The following is a 19,041-nucleotide window of genomic DNA, read 5'->3' on the forward strand; positions in this document are numbered from 1 at the left end:
TTCCTCAGTGTGTGCTTATATCACTCATGTGTTTGGAGGGCGGTGGTTGGTGTATGTGTGCGTTCCTAAGTGTGTCCATATATTACTCATGTGTTTGGAGGGCAGTGGTTGGTGTTGAGTCTTCTTCTTGATCACCTTCTACATTATTATTTTCAGACAGGAGTCTGGCTTTTTGGGGGGGTGCTGGGAACCCAAGCTAAGGCGCTTGTGCTTGCTCAGTGAGCTTGTTACCAGCTTGGCCATCTCCTGAAGACCTCTCTTCTTTTATTACATCTATGTCTTATTTTCCTGAGGTTCTAGTTTCACTAAGACCGTGAACTACCTAGTTGAAGTTGGTTGATAGATGATCTGTACAGCTGTTGTTGGAATTAACATTTTTCTTTCTCTTTCTTTTTATATCTTTTTAATTTTTATGAAGTACTGTCTTTATTAAGACCATTCCTGATGTAATCTGTGTTTGGATTTCCATGTTTAACACATGCATATCTTTGGCCACACTTTGAAATGCAGGTCTGGTGTTTGAAATGAAGTCTAGAGCCACGCTTAAAAGGATAATAGTTATATGAATACATTTTGATTGGAAAATTGATTAATGGATTTTTTCTTTAGGAGATTAAAGCGTGCATTTGGAGTTTATCAAAGATAACATAAATTGAAAAGTTTAAGTCTTTTGCATGAAAATTAGGCTTTATGCAATCAAACCTCAAAGAACACAAGGAAAAAAAAAAGGTGAATCCAATTTTCTTGAAAGTGACAGTTTCAGTCAAATCGATTAATAGGGCTTTTGTGTCTCTCTTCCTTGCCCCTGCTCCCACCAATTCATTTATGTTTATGGTGGGAGAGTAGGGCTGTCTACAGTGGACTGAGAGCAGAGCTCACTGGTGTCCAAGTGAATATGCTGTAAATCCTGCGAAAGGAGCTCTGAGAGGATGTATGAACAGTAAACATGCTTGTGCACAGGTGACAGAGACGGTTACAGCAACATGGCATGTGACATTTCCCATCACCCTCTTATTCTAGACACTCTTCTGCCCTTCCCACAGAGCTCTGGAAACTCTCTTACTCTGACATTAGTGTTTTGTGCTTATCATAAGACATATATTAAGAGTATTGATGAAAAGATGAAATTATAGAGCAAAGATTATATATGTATATGTTTGTGTGACTTTCTGTATGCATACATTTCTAATCAGTCAATCAATCATTTCTAGGTGCAAGATGTATTTATGAAATATGTATTTATTTATTTATTCTCTGTGTGTGTGTGTGTGTGTGTGTGTGTGTGTGTGTGCCATATATGTGTGCTGCCCACAGAATTCAGAAGGTGTAGGGTTCCCTAGACCTGGAACATGGGCAGTTGTGAGTGTACCAGTGTGGGAACTGGAAGTGAACTTGGGTTCTCTGGGAGAACAGAAAACATGCTTAACTACTGAATTATTTCCTGAGGCAACACAATATATTTATAAATGCCCACACATATCTTTATTTAGAAATGTAATTTTTTACCAAAGTACCGGACACACTGGCTCATTGTTTCAAAATTTTAACTTACTGATCAGATGCTTATAAATAATCCCCATGTCACAGCTATGGAAACACATTCAGAACATTCTTCTCACGTGTGAGTCTTCATGTGTGTTTTCATATGCGAAAGCAGGTGCATGTGTGTGTGGAGGTCAGAGGTTAACACTGAGTTTCTCCACTACGCTGTCGCTTACTCATCTGTTGCTTTAGTGTATGTGTATGGGTGTTTGCCTGAACATGTGTCTGTGCACATGAGTGTGTCCAATGCCCGTGGAGGCCAAGAAAGGACATGGGATTCCCTGCACTTGGAGTTGGAGCTGCTGAAAATCCAGGTCCTCTGGAAGAGCATACAGTGCTCTGAAGCACTAAGCCGTCTTTCAAGCCCCCCCCCCCCCGCAGCTTTTGAAACAAGTTTTCCTCACAGAACTGGAGTTCACTGATGCTGCTACACTCCCTGGCTACCCGGCTCTCGGATCTACCTCTCCTGCCTCTGCAGTGCTGAATTACAGGCATGTGCTCTGTTTTGTATGCATTCCGATGGATCATAATCAGGACTTCATGCTTGTGTAGAAAGCAGTTTATTAACTGATGTTTTACCACCCCAGACTCTTCTGTTTAATCAAATTATGCAGCATGTGGTTAGCGGAGTTTGGGCTCTAGTTCCCTTATTTTGAACCTCAATCTAAGGACTTTGCAATGACAGCCCCTTCTATGAATACCGTGTGGGTGGTGGATAAAAACTGAAGAAAAGCACTGGCTATTTTGAGGAGCGTTAAAGGAAATAAAATCACTTGCTCTATATTTAAAATCAATTTGCTTACTAAAGGTTGCTGTGTAGCAAAGACCTCTAAAATCCAGTGCTTAAAGTAGTGCAAGCTGCTCGGGCCTGAGATTGGCTGGGGAACCTTTCCCCACAAGGTTTGTGAGCCTGTGTGCAGCTCCTCACGGTGCATTGGGCCCAGGGCTATCCCTCACATTCATCATGGAATCCCAATGCCTTGGGAATATAATTATAGAGCAAACACATAATATAAGTCTCACTGTGAAAACCAGGTCAAGTCTCTGCACCATCACTAAAGTGCCGTTGTTCTAGGTCTCTTTCATGGTCCTGAAGTGGGATACATCACACCTGCGGTGACATCAAAGCAAGTTACATGTTTCAGCCAATTTTTGACAGAATGAGGGTTTATTTCTATATTTCAATGTGGAGGAAGACTTTGCCATAAGTATTTTTGAACAATACTTCAATCTGTCAAGAGTGGATGCTCAAATAAAACTACCAGATTTGGGGAATAAATAGAAATGCAGGGCATTGGGTTGCTTTGGTTTGGATTAAAATACCCTCAAAAGCCCAAGTGTCAATGACTTGGCCTCAGCTTGTTGCTATGGAGACATGCTGGACCAGTAAGAGGTGGAGCTTAGCAGAAGGTCATCTGGTCACTGGGGGTGTGTCTTTATGGGATGGTGGCCCCATCTTCCCATTCCTTTCCACCTTCTCTGCTGCCACTGGTAGACAGTCCTTCTCCTGATACACTTCACAGTCTTCAATGTAATGAAAAATAAATTTTTCCTCTTTATAAGCTGATTATCTCAGTGACTTCTGTCATAGTAGCAACAAATTGACAAACACAAAAATGAATTTGCAGTTCAGACAGACATAAAATATTTTTTGAATACCTACACTCCACATGTCACATAGACATGCTTATTGGCTTTCTGTGATTTGAATTAGGATGGTTGTCTTATGTGTTATGTGAAGATGCCAGTTTTAGATATATTAGCTGTTCTTCACCCGGCCAGAGTAATTACTATGTAAGTGACCAAACTGAATAAAAAGCTGATGTCCACCTTCCAGGATTGACCTTGGTCTCAGAGAAACAGTGGTGGTCTTCCTGAACACATCATTGGTTATTTTAAGAGGCATATCTAACAGTCCTGAAAGACAGTGAAATACTGGCTTTGTTGGTATCACAGCCCACCCCACCCAAAGCTATAGGACTATCACAGAAGAGGATGGAAAACATTGTAAGAACAAAGGTCAGTGAGGGGAGGCCTGGAGCGAAGCAGCCTCTTCCTGGCCTGAGAAGACGAGGGCACTCATGAGCTCACAGCAGCTGTTGTTGCTTTGACAAGACCTGCATGAGATGACACCAGTAATGGTCCAACATGCAGCGGAAGGGGCTCACAGCCTCCATCTTTATCTGAGGAGTTCATGGTAGTTAGTGGCTTCAGGGGGACAGTCAAGTTTCTTTAAGGTTGTAGCCCCTGGTAGGTCACCTGCATGTCAGTGGGGGGCCGCACACTGATGATCAAATGGCTGGTACAACTGGGATTTGATGGGTTACCAAACAAACCAAAAGGACACAAGGATGGGAGAGGTGGGTGAGTGGGATGTGGATCTCAGATGGGCTGGAGGAGCAGTGGAGGATGAATATGATCAAGAGACATGGGGAGATGACTCAGTGCTTACTGGTCCTCGATGCTCTTGCAGAGGACCAGGGTTCAGTTCCAAGAGCTTACCTTGAATGGCTAGCAAACACTTGTAACTCCAGTTTCAGGGGATTCTATGCCTCTTTCTGGCTCTGTTGGCCTCCACACAAGTGGCATACACAGACACACATGGAAATAAACCCTTAAAGTACATTTTTGCATGTATGAACTTCTCAAAGGATTATAAAAAATATATCTTAAAACCTGTCGGTGAATTAGGTAGTAGAAAATGCTGGATCTTTTAAGAATTTTGAGCAGCACCAGGCAAAATTTCTGACCAGAGTGGGCCTGAACCCTTTCTGTACATCTGGATTCCAGGAGTGGCAATTGCACAATCAGAGTAAACAGAAATGTTGTTTTATCCTGGCTTTCATCTTCTGCACACTCACTCAAGTCAGGAAAATATGCTGTTCTTAGCAGCAGGTAGAGATTGGGATGACCGCACACTGGCTGCAGAGGCCAAGGCAGCTCTGTCTCGTTTGTGGCCACCGATGTTGAACTGCTACACAGCTTTTCTTTCGGAATGACTTCTCTCTTGGTCTCCCCTTTGTGCCTCACTTTCAATGGTTATTTATGACCCACATACCTCTGGCCTGGCTATTAAAGGGAAGGGCAGTGGATTCACCTCTTGGATTGCTCAGCCAGTTGTTTGAAAGGGTTTTGTTGGGGCAAATTGCTCTCCTGTTTGATTGCTGAGGAACAATGTGTCTGAGACAGTACAAAGGGTCTCCAATTGTGCATGCACTTGTCTTCGTTCTTTCTTTCCTTCTTTCTTCTTTCTTTCTTTCTTTCTTTCTTTCTTTCTTTCTTTCTTTCTTTCTTTCTTTCTTTCTTTCTTTCTTTCTTTCTTTCGTACTTAAAGGCTGAGTGGAGACACGTATATTCTGTGAGGAGTTTGGAATTGTCCTTTTTAATCTTTACATTTCATCTGGAAATACTTATATTCAAATGCAAGGCTTGGCTTTTGTAGGTGAATGCCATCCCATCAATACCGACGTTAATTCTCTTTTCTGAGGGGAGTGGAGTGATTCATGGCATGCGGGAGTTGGACACAGGAAAGCTTTTTCTATTAACACTTGGAGCTGACTATGGAGGTGAAAGTCGGGTCTCACAAAAAGCACCGTGTCCTCTAGAAAGAAAAATGTCACTTTTGTAAGGTTTGTTCTTCCTTTTGTTTGTGTGTGTGTGTGAAGATGAGTTTTTTTTTTCTTTTACCTTGAGAAATAATTTCTATCTTGTTGTAAAATGTCACTGTAAAAATTTGCTTGAGAAAATAGGAATGCGACTTTCTGCTTATTCTTTTATTTTTTATTTTTTTCCCTGTTCATGAAAATATCACCTGAAGCATGTGGTGAAAATTAAGGGAAAATGAGCCATTTCTCCTGATTCTGTAAATGATCACATTCTTTATACCCTTCAATTCTGTGAGAATACCCAAGGAAAATTTCCCTCAACTATTTAATTAAAAAAAAAAAAACATCAGTTGCTCCTTGTCCTCCTCCTCCTCTTCTTCTCCTCCTTTTTTCTCTTCTTCCTCCTCCTCCTCCTCCTCCTCTTCTTCTTCTGGAGAAATCCAGAGAATAGGAGAAAAAGTCACAAAATAAACTTAGGTCTAATTGATCCTGGGGTAGCGACGGTGCCCTGGTGGCTGGGAGGTGGTGGTGATTATGTGTGTGTGTGTGTGTGTAGGTGCGTGTGCACACATGTCCACGCATGTCCACGTGTGTACATGTGTGGAGGCTGAGATCAGTGTCAGGCATCTTCCTCTAGCACTTCAGCCTTACTTATTTATTATCTGTCTCTTTGGAGACAGTCTTTTATTGTGTTTCTACTCCCTCGCTCTGGGATAAGAGCACGTGAGCATTATCCATCACCTTTTAAAACATGTTCCTTTTTTCTTCTTTTCTTTCTTTTTTTAAACTTTTTAAAGAAAACTTTAACTTTATTTATTTAGTTGTTCACTTTACATCTCAATTGTCATCCCCATCTTCCTCTCCTCCTGGTTCCGCCCTCCTTCCCCCCCCTACCTGTTCCCCTCCCTTCCCTTCCGTTCAGGAAAGGGGGGACTTCCATTAACCCACCCCAGAACTTCAAGTAGCATCAGGACTGAGCATATCCTCTTTACTGAGGCCTGGTAAGGCAGCTCCACCAGGAGGAAGTGATCAGAAAGCAGGCAACAGAGTCCATGTCAGAGAGAGGCCCCGCTCCCTTTACCAGAGGATCAACCAGAATAGCAAGTTGCTCATCACCATTGGGTACATATGTATAGGGGCTAGATCCAATCTATGCATGGTCTTTGGTTGCTGTGCCAGTCTCCGCAGGACCCCCTGGGCCCAGGTTAGTTGGCTCTGTAGGTCTTCTTGTGAAGCTCCTGTTCCCTCTGGGTCCTTCTGTCCTTCTAACTCTTCTACAAGAATCCCTGAGCTACACCCAGTCTTTGGCTTGAGTCTCAGCATCTATTTCAATCCTTTGCTGCATGGAGCCTCTCAGAAGACAGATATGCCTGGCTCCCTTCTGCAAGCATAGCAGAGTGTTGTTAGTGTCAGAGGTTGACACTCTCCCATGGGGTGACTCTCAGATTGGGCCGAGAATTGGTTGGATATTCTCTCACTCTCTGCTCTGTCTTTATCCCTGCACATCTTGTAGGCAGGGTAAATTTTGGGTCTAGGCTTTTGTGGATGGTTTGGTGTTGCACGTCTCTCCAGTGTGAGTCCTGTCTGCTTAGCCAGTGTTCTCTTCGTTCTCCATGACCCCTGCTACAGGAGTCTCAGATAGATTCACCCTCATATTCTTCTTGGAGCCTACTCTGTTGTAGGTCCCAGCTTGTTTCAGAAATGTTCCTCCCATAGTTTCTGTTCTCTCTGCAAGTCCTCTGCCCTCCTGCCCAAGTTCTCCAACTATCTGCCTTCCACCTTGCTTCTCTCTGTACTGCCTCTCCTATCCTGTTCTGTCTCTTCAGCCACTTCTGCTGCCTATTGTATTTTCTCTTCTGAGTGAAATTCAAGCATCCTCCCTTGGATCCTCCCTATTACTTAGCTTTTTTGTTCTGTGAACTGTAGATGGATATCCTCTATTACATGGCTAATATCTGCTTGTAAGTGAGTACATACCATGTGTGTCTTTCTGGGTCTGGGTTACCTCACTCAGGATGATCTTTTCTAGTCTCATCCATTTGCCTGAAAATTTCATGATTTCCTTGTTTTTAATAGCTGTGTAAGTGTACCACAGTTTCTTTATCCATTCTTCAGTTAGGGGACTTCTGGGTTATTTCCAATTTCTGGCTATTACAAATAAAGCTGCTGCTATGAACATAGTTGAACAAATGTCCTTGTATGGTGGAGCATCTTCTATGAAGCCAGAGTCACCCTGATAGAAAAACCACACAAATACTCAACAAAGAAAGAAAATTTCAGACCAATGTCCCTCATGAACTTTGGTGCAAAACAAACAAACAAACAAACAAACCAAAAACCAAACCAAACCAAAAAAAACCTCACAACCTGAAACCAAGAATACATCAAATACATCATCCACCATGATCAAGTAGGATTAATCCCAGGGATGCAGGGATGGTTTAACATATGAAAATCCATCAATGATTACATTGATTCAAACAAATTGAAAGAAAAAAAGAAAAAAATAACATGATGCATCTCATTAGATGCAGAAAAAGCCTTCAGCAAAATCTAACCCTCCATCACTTTTTAAAAAATTATCCATCCATCCATCCATCCATCCATCCATCCATCCATCCATCCATCCATTATAGTTTATTCACTTTGTAGCCCAGACATAGTCCCCTTCTTCATCCCCTCCCAATCCCACCTTCCTTCCTTCTTCTTCTCCTATGCCCCTCCCCAGTCCAGGGATAGGAGAGGTCCTCTTCCCCTCCCATCTGACCCTAGTCTATCAGGTCTCATAGGATTGGCTCCCTCTGTGGCTAGTAAGGCTGCTCCCCAGTCAGGGGAAAGTGATTAAAGAGCTAGTAGCCACTGAGTTCATGTCAGAGACAGTCCCTATTTCCATTACTAGGGAACCCACTTGGATACTGAGCTGCCGTGGGCTAATCTGTGCAGGGGTTCTAGATAATATCCATGCATGGTCCTTGACCCCTGGGCCCAGAATTTTTGGTTCTGTTACTCTACTTGTGGAACTCTGTCCTCTCCAGGACTTTCTAACTCCCCTTTATTTCATAAGCTTCCTTGCACTCTGTCCTAAGTTTGGCTGTGAGTCTCAGCATCTGCTTTGATACCCTGCTGGGTAGTCTTTCAGAGGCCCTCTGTAGCAGGTTCCTGTCCTGTTCCCTGTTTTCTCCCTCTTCCAATGTCCATCCCTTTTTCCTTTCTGAATGAAGATTGAGCATCCTACACAGGGTCCTCCTCCTTGCTTAGTAGGTGTACAGATTTTAGTATGATTATCCTATATTGTATGTCTAATATCCATTTATAAGTGACCGTATGTGTCCATATGTGTCTTTCTGCTTCTGGGATACTTCATTCAGGATGATCTTTTCTAGTTCCCACCATTTGCCTGCAAATTTCATCATTTCCTTGTTTTTAATTGCTGAGTAGTATTCCATTTTGTAAACCTATCAAATTTTCTGTATTCATTCCTTAATTGAGGGACATATGTTTTTTTCTTCTGGCTTCTGGCTATTACAAATAAAGCTTCTACAAACATGATTGAGCAAATGTCCTTGTTGTAATCTTGAGCATCTTTTGGAAATATGCCTAGGAGTGGTATAGCTGGATCTTGAGGTAGCACTATTCCTAATTGTCTAAGAAAGCGCCAGATTGATTTCCAAAGTGGTTGTACAAGTTTACATTCCCACCAGCAATGGAGGAGGATTCCCTTTTCTCCCCATCCTCTCCAGCAAGTGTTCTCACTTAAGTCTTTGATCTTAGGCACTCTGGTGGATGTGAGGTGAAATATCAGGGTCAGTTCGATTTGCATTTCCCTGATAGCTAAGGAGGTTGAGCATTTCTTTAAGTGTTTCTCTGCCATTTGAGATTCCTCTATTGAGAATTCTTTGTTTAGCTCTGTACCCCATTTTTAAATCTAGAATATATGAAGAACTCAAGAAGTTAAACAGCAACAAATCAAGTAATCCATCACTTTTGTAAACATGGACTCCAGGGCTCACACTCAGCAGCTCATGCTTGTGTGGCAGGTACCTCCCAAGCTCCACACAGACATTCTTCTTTTAAGAAAACATTTGTTATGTATGTGCATATCTGTGCGTGAGTGCAAATTCCCATGGGGGCCAGAGAGACCAGATATCCCTGGAGCAGGACTTATAGGAAGTTGTGATCTACCTAGCACATGTGCTAGGAACTGAACTCAGGTATTATGCAAGTGCAGTGCAGTCTTCACTGTCTGAACCATCTCACCAGCCTGTAAGATGTTATTATAGCAGTGCAGATTTCAGCTTCCGGTTGCATGAGTTTGAACGCTTACTCTAGCTGGTTATGAAGGAAGCCTGATAATTATTAACTGGTAATAATAATGATGAATGTATTGATAAAGTAATGTTACTAGTAATCATCACAACCATCAGTCACTGACTATAGTGAAGACAGTATGCTAAATGCTTTTTATACTTTATCCCATATTCAATCCTATATAATACCTTTCATGAAGATGATATAATGGCCACTATTTATACCTGAAGAATTCAACTAGGTTCAGAACGTAAGATACAGCAATACAGTTTTAGTTTGAATGAAGGTGCCCTGACCCTGAACCCCAAACTTCTAACATACGATAGGCATATGGACTGGTATAATATATCCACTGAAGTATCTAACCTGCATCCTCTGTCAGGTTCTACTACCATTACACAGCACCTCAGGTAGGTTATTTTTTAAGCTTTACTTTCTAGGTTTGGTAAGGCAGATGGGATGTCTACCTGGGCACATACCTGCATATTTTCCAAGGGCCATCGATCTAGAAGCCATGTGTTTTGGCAGTGCTAAGACAGGCAGGTGGCAAAGAATCATGTACCACATCCCAGTGGTTGTTGTGGTGAAAAGTGTGAGCATGTGAGCTATGAGGAGAAAAGGGTCAAGATGGCCTCCAGTTTACCAGCCTCCCATCCAGTGTGGATGGCAGATACAGTGGGAGCTTGGGCTAAGCTTGTTGAAGCCTGGGTTTCAACAAAGATGAAAGAGGCAAATATCTTCTCAGAGAGCAACTGTTAAAGACTTATTTTATTTTTATGTGTCCATTTCTTTCGGTGGGGGTATGTGCACATGAATGCAGGTTGGTGTAGAGGCCAGAAGAGGACGCTGCATCTTCTAAAGCTGGTTTGCCAGCAGTTGTGAGTCACCCAACATGAGTGCTGGGAACTGAACTCAGATCCTTTGAAAGAGCACTGAGAACTCCTAACTGCTAAGCCGCTCTCCAGTCTCAGAGAAATATCTTTAAAAATCTCTTCACACACTGTGATCATGACTCTTTGTGCATGAGTGACTATGACGGGAGCTGGAGGTGTCTGTTAGAACAGGAGGCATCGCTGATGGGGATGAGTTACACTCCCAGATCAACAAATAGATTTCCTCTTGGGGAAATATTGACTAAAGACTTTTGCATCTTAAGAACATTTTTGTTAACTTTGGGCTCCTTGGGGATAAAGTATTTTCTCATCTTTACATTAGTATGGATTATTCAGACATGATTAGAGATTTTTGACTGTGAGGAAGAGCAAGGGAGAGAATCAGCTAACACACTATCCTAGGGTTTCTATTGCTATGAAGAAACACTATGACACAGCAGCTCTTATAAAGGAACATATTTAATTGAGGCTGGCTTAGTGGTTCAGGGGTTTAGTCCATTATCATCATGTCAGGAAGCATGATAACATGAGGCAGACATGGTGCTGGAGAGGTAGCTGAGGGTTCTACATCTGGATTGGCAGACAACAGGCAGAGAGAGACACTGGGCCTGGCTTGAGCATTTGAAAGCTCAAAGCCCACCCCACTGACACAGTTCCTCTAACAAAGCCACAGTTTCTCTAATAAGGCCACACCTCCTAATAGAGCCCCTTCTCTGTGACCAAACATTCATGTCTATGAGTCTCTATTGAGGACACTCCTATCCAAGCCATCACATCCACTAACTATTTGAGTTTGTGCCTGTAGGCCCAGACAGGCCCTGCACGGGTGAGACGCAGGCCTATATAAGAGCAGTGGACACTTAGTGGGAAGGCGCTAAAGTGGGCTGGGAGAGAAACTGCCCCGGTTTCCACTCTTCTTCTGTACTACAACCTTTCTCTCTGTCTAGAGGTGTATGGAAGAGAGATCAATAGAAGCACAGGGGCAAATACAACACCAATGATGGAAAATCACCCCAGCCTCCAGAAACTCAGAAAGCAAACTACATCACGGCACTCAGAGGTTTCTACTCTTAAATCTTTCAGCACGCTACAAAAAGTACACGCTTGGTTTGTGTCTTCTTAGGCATGCCTCATGTGCACAGACACATCTCCACTGGTCCAGAACTTGTTATGAGAGTGGTATGGCCAACAAACTGGCCACATGCTACCCAAGGTACATTTTGTGACTGTGGTTCTGTACCAAGCCTGGGCTTGATTTCTTTTAAAATTCATCTCCAGTTTCTGCTGTTCTAGCAAGCAGGTGGTAAGGTGACATGGTGGCTTTCAAAGATGTTGTCTGTCCTGCTAAAGCTGTGGGCTTTGAAGCAAGTATTGCCAAATTCCCAGAAATACCAGCAGTGCCCCACTGAGGGTAGGTGTTGACTCCTAACTGAATAGAAAGCTTGAGACAGAAAAAGCTCCTGGATAGCTGTCTGAAGGACACAGCCCAGGAGAATTTACAACATGCATCCCATCACTTCTGTTCCTGTTTCTTATCAGTAAGAATGTTGAGTAGCAAATCTGTCCCGCTGAACTTTCTTCAGTACTAGATACGTTCAACATCTCTGGTGCCCAATGACTGCACTCAGCTCTTGGACATTTGAGCTGAGGTCGATGGGACTGAGGAATTGAAGTTTCATTATGAGACATGGTTTTCCTATGTATCCATAGCTGACCTCAAACACATCATTCGCTTGCTGTTGCCTTCAGTGTTCTGGGATTGCTGGTGTACACACACACACACACACACACACACACACACACACACACACACATTTATTAACCAACCCACATGGATATTCTAGGGACAAGATGGTGTGTAGAATTTATGAAGAAGACACCCCAGAAATCAAACCTTTAAGTCTATTTCATGTCAGTTTAAACACTTCCATGGGAGGAGAAAATTTGATTAAAAAGAATATAACACGTGTGCACGCACATACACCCCACATAAGCATTTGAAGACTCTGCCAAATCTATACCTGCCACCATTTTATCTTTAGACCCATCTTCTTCCAACACCCTGGGATAGATTGCTGGATGAGAAGAATGGGTCACAGAGGAACTATGTTTTGCTTATAGTTACCTCATAAATGAGTAAGAGGTTAGCCCTGGCCTTGTCCCTAAGTCTTTGGGGAAGCATCTGATTGAGAATCCTTGATGTGGGACTCTACCTAGTTTTCATCATTTAATCCACTGCTCATATGAGTATGATGACCTTAACGTGGCTCACTCAAAAAAGATCCTAAGCTGACAACTTGCAGTTTATTTTGAGAAGTCACTTCTAGGAGCAGAATTCAGAGTTTGGGAAATAAAACAGAGAAGGGAAGTAGAATGTGGCTGAGGGAATTGCTGTCAGTGTCTGGAGGCTTCAGGATGGGGTGGAACTCTAAGTTCCTGTATTGTGTGAACCCTTGGAAGGTGTCCATTGTATGTAGTGAGGAGGCCAGTATCTGTCTACCAGCTACTATCTCCCTTATCCCACATCATCAAAGACCTACTTTGCTGTCAATTCCCTTGCAATTCTGGTGCATAAATATGCCAGTTTAGCTGACTGAGTCTCCCCAGACCTTCTCAATGGTGGCTCAGAGCAACTATGCCCAGTAATTGAGACATGTTGCAACTGAACCAAGGCACATGGTCATGGTGCATGTCTATGTGCCAAGCCATCATAGAAAGAGCTAAGAAAGTGAGATGATCAGGGTGATGGGACAGAAAAGATGTCCATGGACCAAGGGGGCAGAATAGCAGAGTTGGAACCAAATAAGAGATGTGAATTTGAAGACTCTGTGAGAATCAATTCAGGGCTAGACAGATGGCTCGGTGGTTATTAATGTGTACTGCTCATACAGAAGACCCAAGCTCTGTTCCCAGAATGCACACACACCAACCAAACAAAACCAACCCACCAAACCAACAACAAAACCCACCACCACCACCGCCAGCAACACCACCACCACCACCAATACCTCATTAAATTTCCCTCCAGGGGATCCTATACCCTTTTCCAGCCCCCATGCTCTCCTGCCTACATCTGTAAATACCTATACATGGAGACATGCATATACATAACTAAATTCATTTTAAAAGAGAAGGGATTCTTCTATAAAATGGTAAAATGAACAAGCTCTGGCTTGGGTGCTGGTTCAATGGTGCTTCATTTGCTATCACAGGGGACCCTGTTTGAACCCACAGCCCATGCCTCCTATTGGTCCATCTCCTCCTGTCACATGCACAGAGGGATGGAGGGTAGAGAAAGACTTTTTAAACCATTTTGGACTGAATAATATTTAGAAGTGAACCAATCACTTAAAGTATTCTAAATTCATACAAAGGTTTATTTTCTTTTTATTAGTATTCTCTCATTTGCTCACTTATCAAAGGCAAAGGACATTTGTTTTGAAACCAAATGGCTGGATCCAAATCTCTGCTCTACTATGATATCATTCTGGGAGAATTATTTAATATCTTTTAAAAAAGTGTATTACTTTGTTGTGTGTGTGCCTGTGTTTGTGTGTGTGCACGTGTGTGTGTGTGTGTGTGTGTGTGTGTGTGTGTGTGTGCGCGTGTGCGTGTCTACCCACAGACATCAGAAGAGGATGTCACGGGTTCTGCCAGAGCTGACGTTATGAGTAGTTGTGAGCCACCAAACACAGGTGCTGGTACCTGAACTTGGATCATTTGAAAGAGTATCAGGTACTCCTAACTGCTGAGCATCTCTCTAGGCCCTTATTAATCTCTCTAGACCTGTGCTCCTGAAGTTCCAGGAGGGTGAAAATGCAGGACAGCCATCTCTGGCCATCACCCCTGAGTGGTGTTACCTTGCAACTGGGCTGGAAGGAAAATCCCCACGTTGCCCAAATTGGCGCCAGCTTCCCCCATCTATCTCTATATACCATTAAATCTTATGCCTTTTTGACTCCATTTCAGACCTTCGTCCCACTTCATATCAACTCCCTGATCTTTGCACTAGGCCTGCTTCTGAGATACCGACCCCGACCCCACCTTAATGGCCTCCTTCAAAGGTTTAGCCTGTGTCTGTGCAGCTAAAATCGGAACACTCAGCTACGCTCTGCGCCACAGTGTTACTTTACTGTGTCTAACTACTATCTGAGGTTATTTATCACTGCATTTATACGCTGATTTCTGTCTCCTCCCACTAGGAAGGGATTTAGCTTTGTTCTGTTTGTTTCATTATTCCCAGAGCCTAGAGCAGTGCTCAGGGCAGTTCTCAGAGCCAGAAGCTGATCAATGTTTGTTGAATGATTCAATGAATCTGCCTGATTTCTTTTGTATAAGCTCCTATAGGATTGTATAGGTGAACTTTTAGCGCATGAAGAAAGGGTGAGATGGGAGTAACCTATCTATCTTCTATCTATCTATCATCTGTCTATCTATCTATCTATCTATCTATCTATCTATCTATCTATCTATCTATCATCTGTCTATCTATCATCTGTCTATCTATCTATCTATCTATCTATCTATCTATCTATCTATCTATCTATCTATCTATCTATCCACTTTACATCTGGATTGTAGCATCCTGCCTCCTCTCTCCCAGCCCCACTTTCCCTCTTTCTTTCCTCTATCCTCCTCTTTGTGCCTCAGAAAAGAGGAGTCCCCCATTCACTCCAGCACATCAAGTCACATCAGGACTTAGGGCAACCTCTTCTCCTGTGGCCTGGCAAGAGAGACCCACCAGGGGAAGTGATCTAGAAGCAGGCAGCAAACTCCATGTCAGAAAGCCCACGCTTTCCTTACTCGGGAACCGCATGAAGAACAAGCTGCCCATTGGCTACATCTGAGCAGGGCCTAGGTCCAGACCATGCATGGTCCTTGGTTGGTGCTTCAGTCTCTGCAAGGTCCCCTGGGCCCTGGTTAGTTGGCTCTGTTGGTCTTCTTGTGGAGCTCCTGTCCTCTTTGGGTTCTTCTATCCTTCCCTCAACTCTTCCACAAAGCTTCCTGCTCTCAGCCCAATGTTTGGCTGTGAATCTCAGCATCTGTTTTGATACACTGTTGGGTGGAGCCTCTCAGAGCACTGCTATGTTAGGCTCCTGTCTGCAAGCATAGCAGAGTATCATTAATGGTGTCAGGGTTGGCTCTCTACCATAGGGTAGGTCTCAGGTTAGGCAAGGCACTGGTTGAACAATTCCTCAATCCCTGCTCTAATCTTCAGCCCTGAACATCTTGTAGATAGGGTAAATTTTGAGTTGAAGTTTTTGTGGGTGGTTTGGTGCTCCTGTCCTTCACTGAGAATAACCTATTTTGAAATGACCTCTTTTTATGAAAAATGTTTAGTCTCCATGTTAACTTATTATCTGGCGAATTCACGGCTACAAACTCTCTTCTCTCTGCTTCCACTTCCTTCTCTTCCTGTGGCATTGGCGTGCACTCACATGAAAGGTAAATGTCTTCATCTCTGGGCCTAGGTAAAGACTAGGGATTTGGTTGTCTGACCTTGTTCTCTTCAATCTATTACTATAGTCATTACGACTAACAAACTAACAGGTCCCTGAAATGCAGGTTGAGTTGCACTGACGGCTTTGGGACTTCGACTAGAACGCTATGTTTGTACAGTAGGAGCATACTACAAACAGAGACTCAATCTTTTATTGGCATAATTAAAATCCAAACTCAGTGTGCTGTGCTGCAGTGTTGGTGGAGTTGGTCTGCAGAATCCTGCTAGCCCCTCGGGTACCTGAATTTATAGACACTCTTTATTTTGAGTTTACTTCTGGACTCTGGCTGCCTCTGGAGCAGTGATTCATGTCATTCCAATGTAAGAATCACCTTGAGACAGATCGCAGCTGAATACCTAAGTCTCCAAATCTTTACTCAAACTGACAGTCTTCAACACCTCCAAGAAAAGGAAGATGTCTGTGCAGAATAAGTTGTCTCTCAGGACAAGGTCTTTTCCCTGTAGCAAAGGAAGAATCACAGGCAAGAAAGACAGGTTGAGGACATGGGTCAGTCTGTAAGCAATTACCTAGCAAGCATGAGGACTTGAGTGCAGTTTGTGTCATTCAGAGAAGCATTTCTATAATTCTAATACCAAGAGGACTAGAAGGTGGAGACAGGCGGGCAGGTTCAGGGAGAGTTTCAGGCCAGGGAGAGACCTTGTCTCAAAAAAAAAACCAACAAGGTAGACAGCCCTTGAACAGTGGTAGCTGATGTTGTCTTCTGGATTCCATATGCATGCACAGCATATGCAAATGCCCCAGGGAGCCTCGGTGAGGAACCCTGGCAGGGAGTACTGTCAGCATTATCCCACTTAGAACCGTCAGTTCTTTCAGTGTCAGATTCAAGATTACAGCGAGAGGACAGACTAAATGTGTATGTGGTGTCTCTGGTAAGAACTGAGCCCGGGAGTGTCAGAAAGCAGAGTTGGGGAATTCTTTGTTGATGGTTATCCAGGGTTCACTGAGATGACACATCCTCACCCCCAATCCCACGCTGAACTGGCAATGACCAGTTCTGTTTGAAACTATAATTGCAAGAGTTGACAAAAAGTGGAGGGCCACAGAGATGAAGTTCAAGATTTCAAGTACATCATCAGAGAAAAAGTAGAAATCTCAGTCTAGACATCAAGGGGCAGAACAAAGTGCTGGAGTCTGACATACACATTACAGTTGTGCTAAAAATGGCAGCTGCCTCAGGCAAAAATTTTTATTACAGGACTGAAAAAAAACACACAGCCATCATTACATTTGTGTAGGTGAATGAGTCAGGACACAATTTCTCTTAGGTTCGTAGGTCATAGGCTCTGGAGAGACTTTGAAGATAGAAGTCTAAAATTGGAATATACCTTCTTAGTGTCAGGATGAGGCAGAGTGAGAGTTAGAATTCTTGAGTTGCTTCTGTCTCAGCCTCTAACTAGTTTGCTGCTAAGTAGTGGTCCTGAAAGTTTATGATCTGTGGAGACCTTATGGTTTCTCTGGTGGGAAAATTGTATAGCCTAGAACTCTTGTGTCTGTTCATGTGTGTGTGTGTGTGCACATTGTCAACATGCATGTGGAAAGCAAAGGTTGATGTCTTCATCAATAACTCCACCTCACGTCTTGAGGTGGGGCCACTCACTGAACTTCGCCTTATCTGTTCATATGTCAGACTGGCCAGCCAGGCTTGGGGATCCCCCCCATCTCTGCCTCCCTAGCACTGAGAGAACAATCCTGGCCTTTTTTTTTTTACAAGGGTGCTGGGAGTTAAAACTCAGGTCCTCATGCTTGCATGACAAGCATGTTAGCAATAACCATCTTCTCTCCAGCTCCTCATAGCCTGGGGTGCCCAGGACCTTTCTTGGAGGAGCTGAGTGTGCATTTCTTGATCTGTTATCTTGTGGGCATAGTACTTAGAAGGTGACAAAGCAAAGCCATGTTAGATGTGGTTACCTGTAAATACAGAGTACCACCCAGTAAGAAGCCACCGAGGTCAGGCATGCGAGGTAAGCTTGTAAGGTTTTTAGTTTTCCTCCTAGTAAACTGAGAAGATGGAACTAGATAAATTTTATGACCCTTGAAGATCTAATTTATAAGAGTGTTTCAAGTTAACTGAACGATAAAGTCAATGAGCTGGGGGTTTTTCCTCTTTATTAAAAAATATTAATATTCTGTGAGGAGCAGGATCTGTGTGAAGACCTCGAAATTTGGAAACAGACAGACACGGTCTCTGCCTTTGGCTAGCTCACCCACTCTTAGACCAAGCAGCAAGCAGCTTTGGATGAAGGATTGTGATTGCACATCAGGTGAAACCACAGTGCGGGGCTGTTGCATTTTATTTAGCTGATGAGAGATTTTATTTATGCTACCACATGAAACATTTGATATTTAAAACATATAAGAATTCTTAAATATTAGCAATATAGCGCAGAGAAGAGAGGGTTTGAATTAAGCGGGTAATTACATGACAGAGGCTTGCTGATGAAGGGGAGCAATGTCTTACACCTCTGAGCAGGGGCCCCATGTTTCCATCCTCAGCTTGCAGTCTGCACTGGGAGGTAGGCAGGGGGAACCAAGATGCCAGTGTGCTGGATCCTTAATTAGGCCCATGATAATCTAGACGCTTTAGGAGTTCTGGGTTCTCTGTGCTATATGGTCCTGCACGTATAATGCTCTCTGGGCTCACATACCCACCCCTTCATCTCAGCTCATAAACAGACGTGGGACCTTCTGGAATTCCTGCCTGCATGGTATTATAAAAACACAGGCGCAGCTTTTAAAAGGAGCCTCCCCCATTCATCTAGACACTCATTCTGTCTGTAGTCCATTCAGCAAAATATCCCGTGAAGGTAGGAGATGGCTCAGCAGGTAGAGTGCTTTCTGGACAAACTGAGGATCTGAGTTTGGATACCCAGAGCCTGGCGGCATGTATGTGTAACTGCAGCACTGAGTGCCTGCAGGGAGACGGTCCTGGGGCTTCCTGCTCACCAGCCTAGCTGAACCAGTGAGCTCCAGGTTCCGTAAGAGAACTCGCTTCAGAAAATAAGGTGCAGAGCAAGAAAAGACACCTACAAGAAGAAACCCAGTGTCTACTTTTGTACTTTTGGCCTCCACTAGACACTTGCCCAAGCATGCCTCTCCCACAACACATAAGCATGCATACACACGTCACACACACACACACACACACACACACACACACACACACACACACAC

Source organism: Psammomys obesus, unplaced genomic scaffold (assembly GCF_907164565.1).
Source record: "Psammomys obesus unplaced genomic scaffold, mPsaObe1.curated_primary_1811, whole genome shotgun sequence".
NCBI classification, from domain to species: domain Eukaryota; kingdom Metazoa; phylum Chordata; class Mammalia; order Rodentia; family Muridae; genus Psammomys; species Psammomys obesus.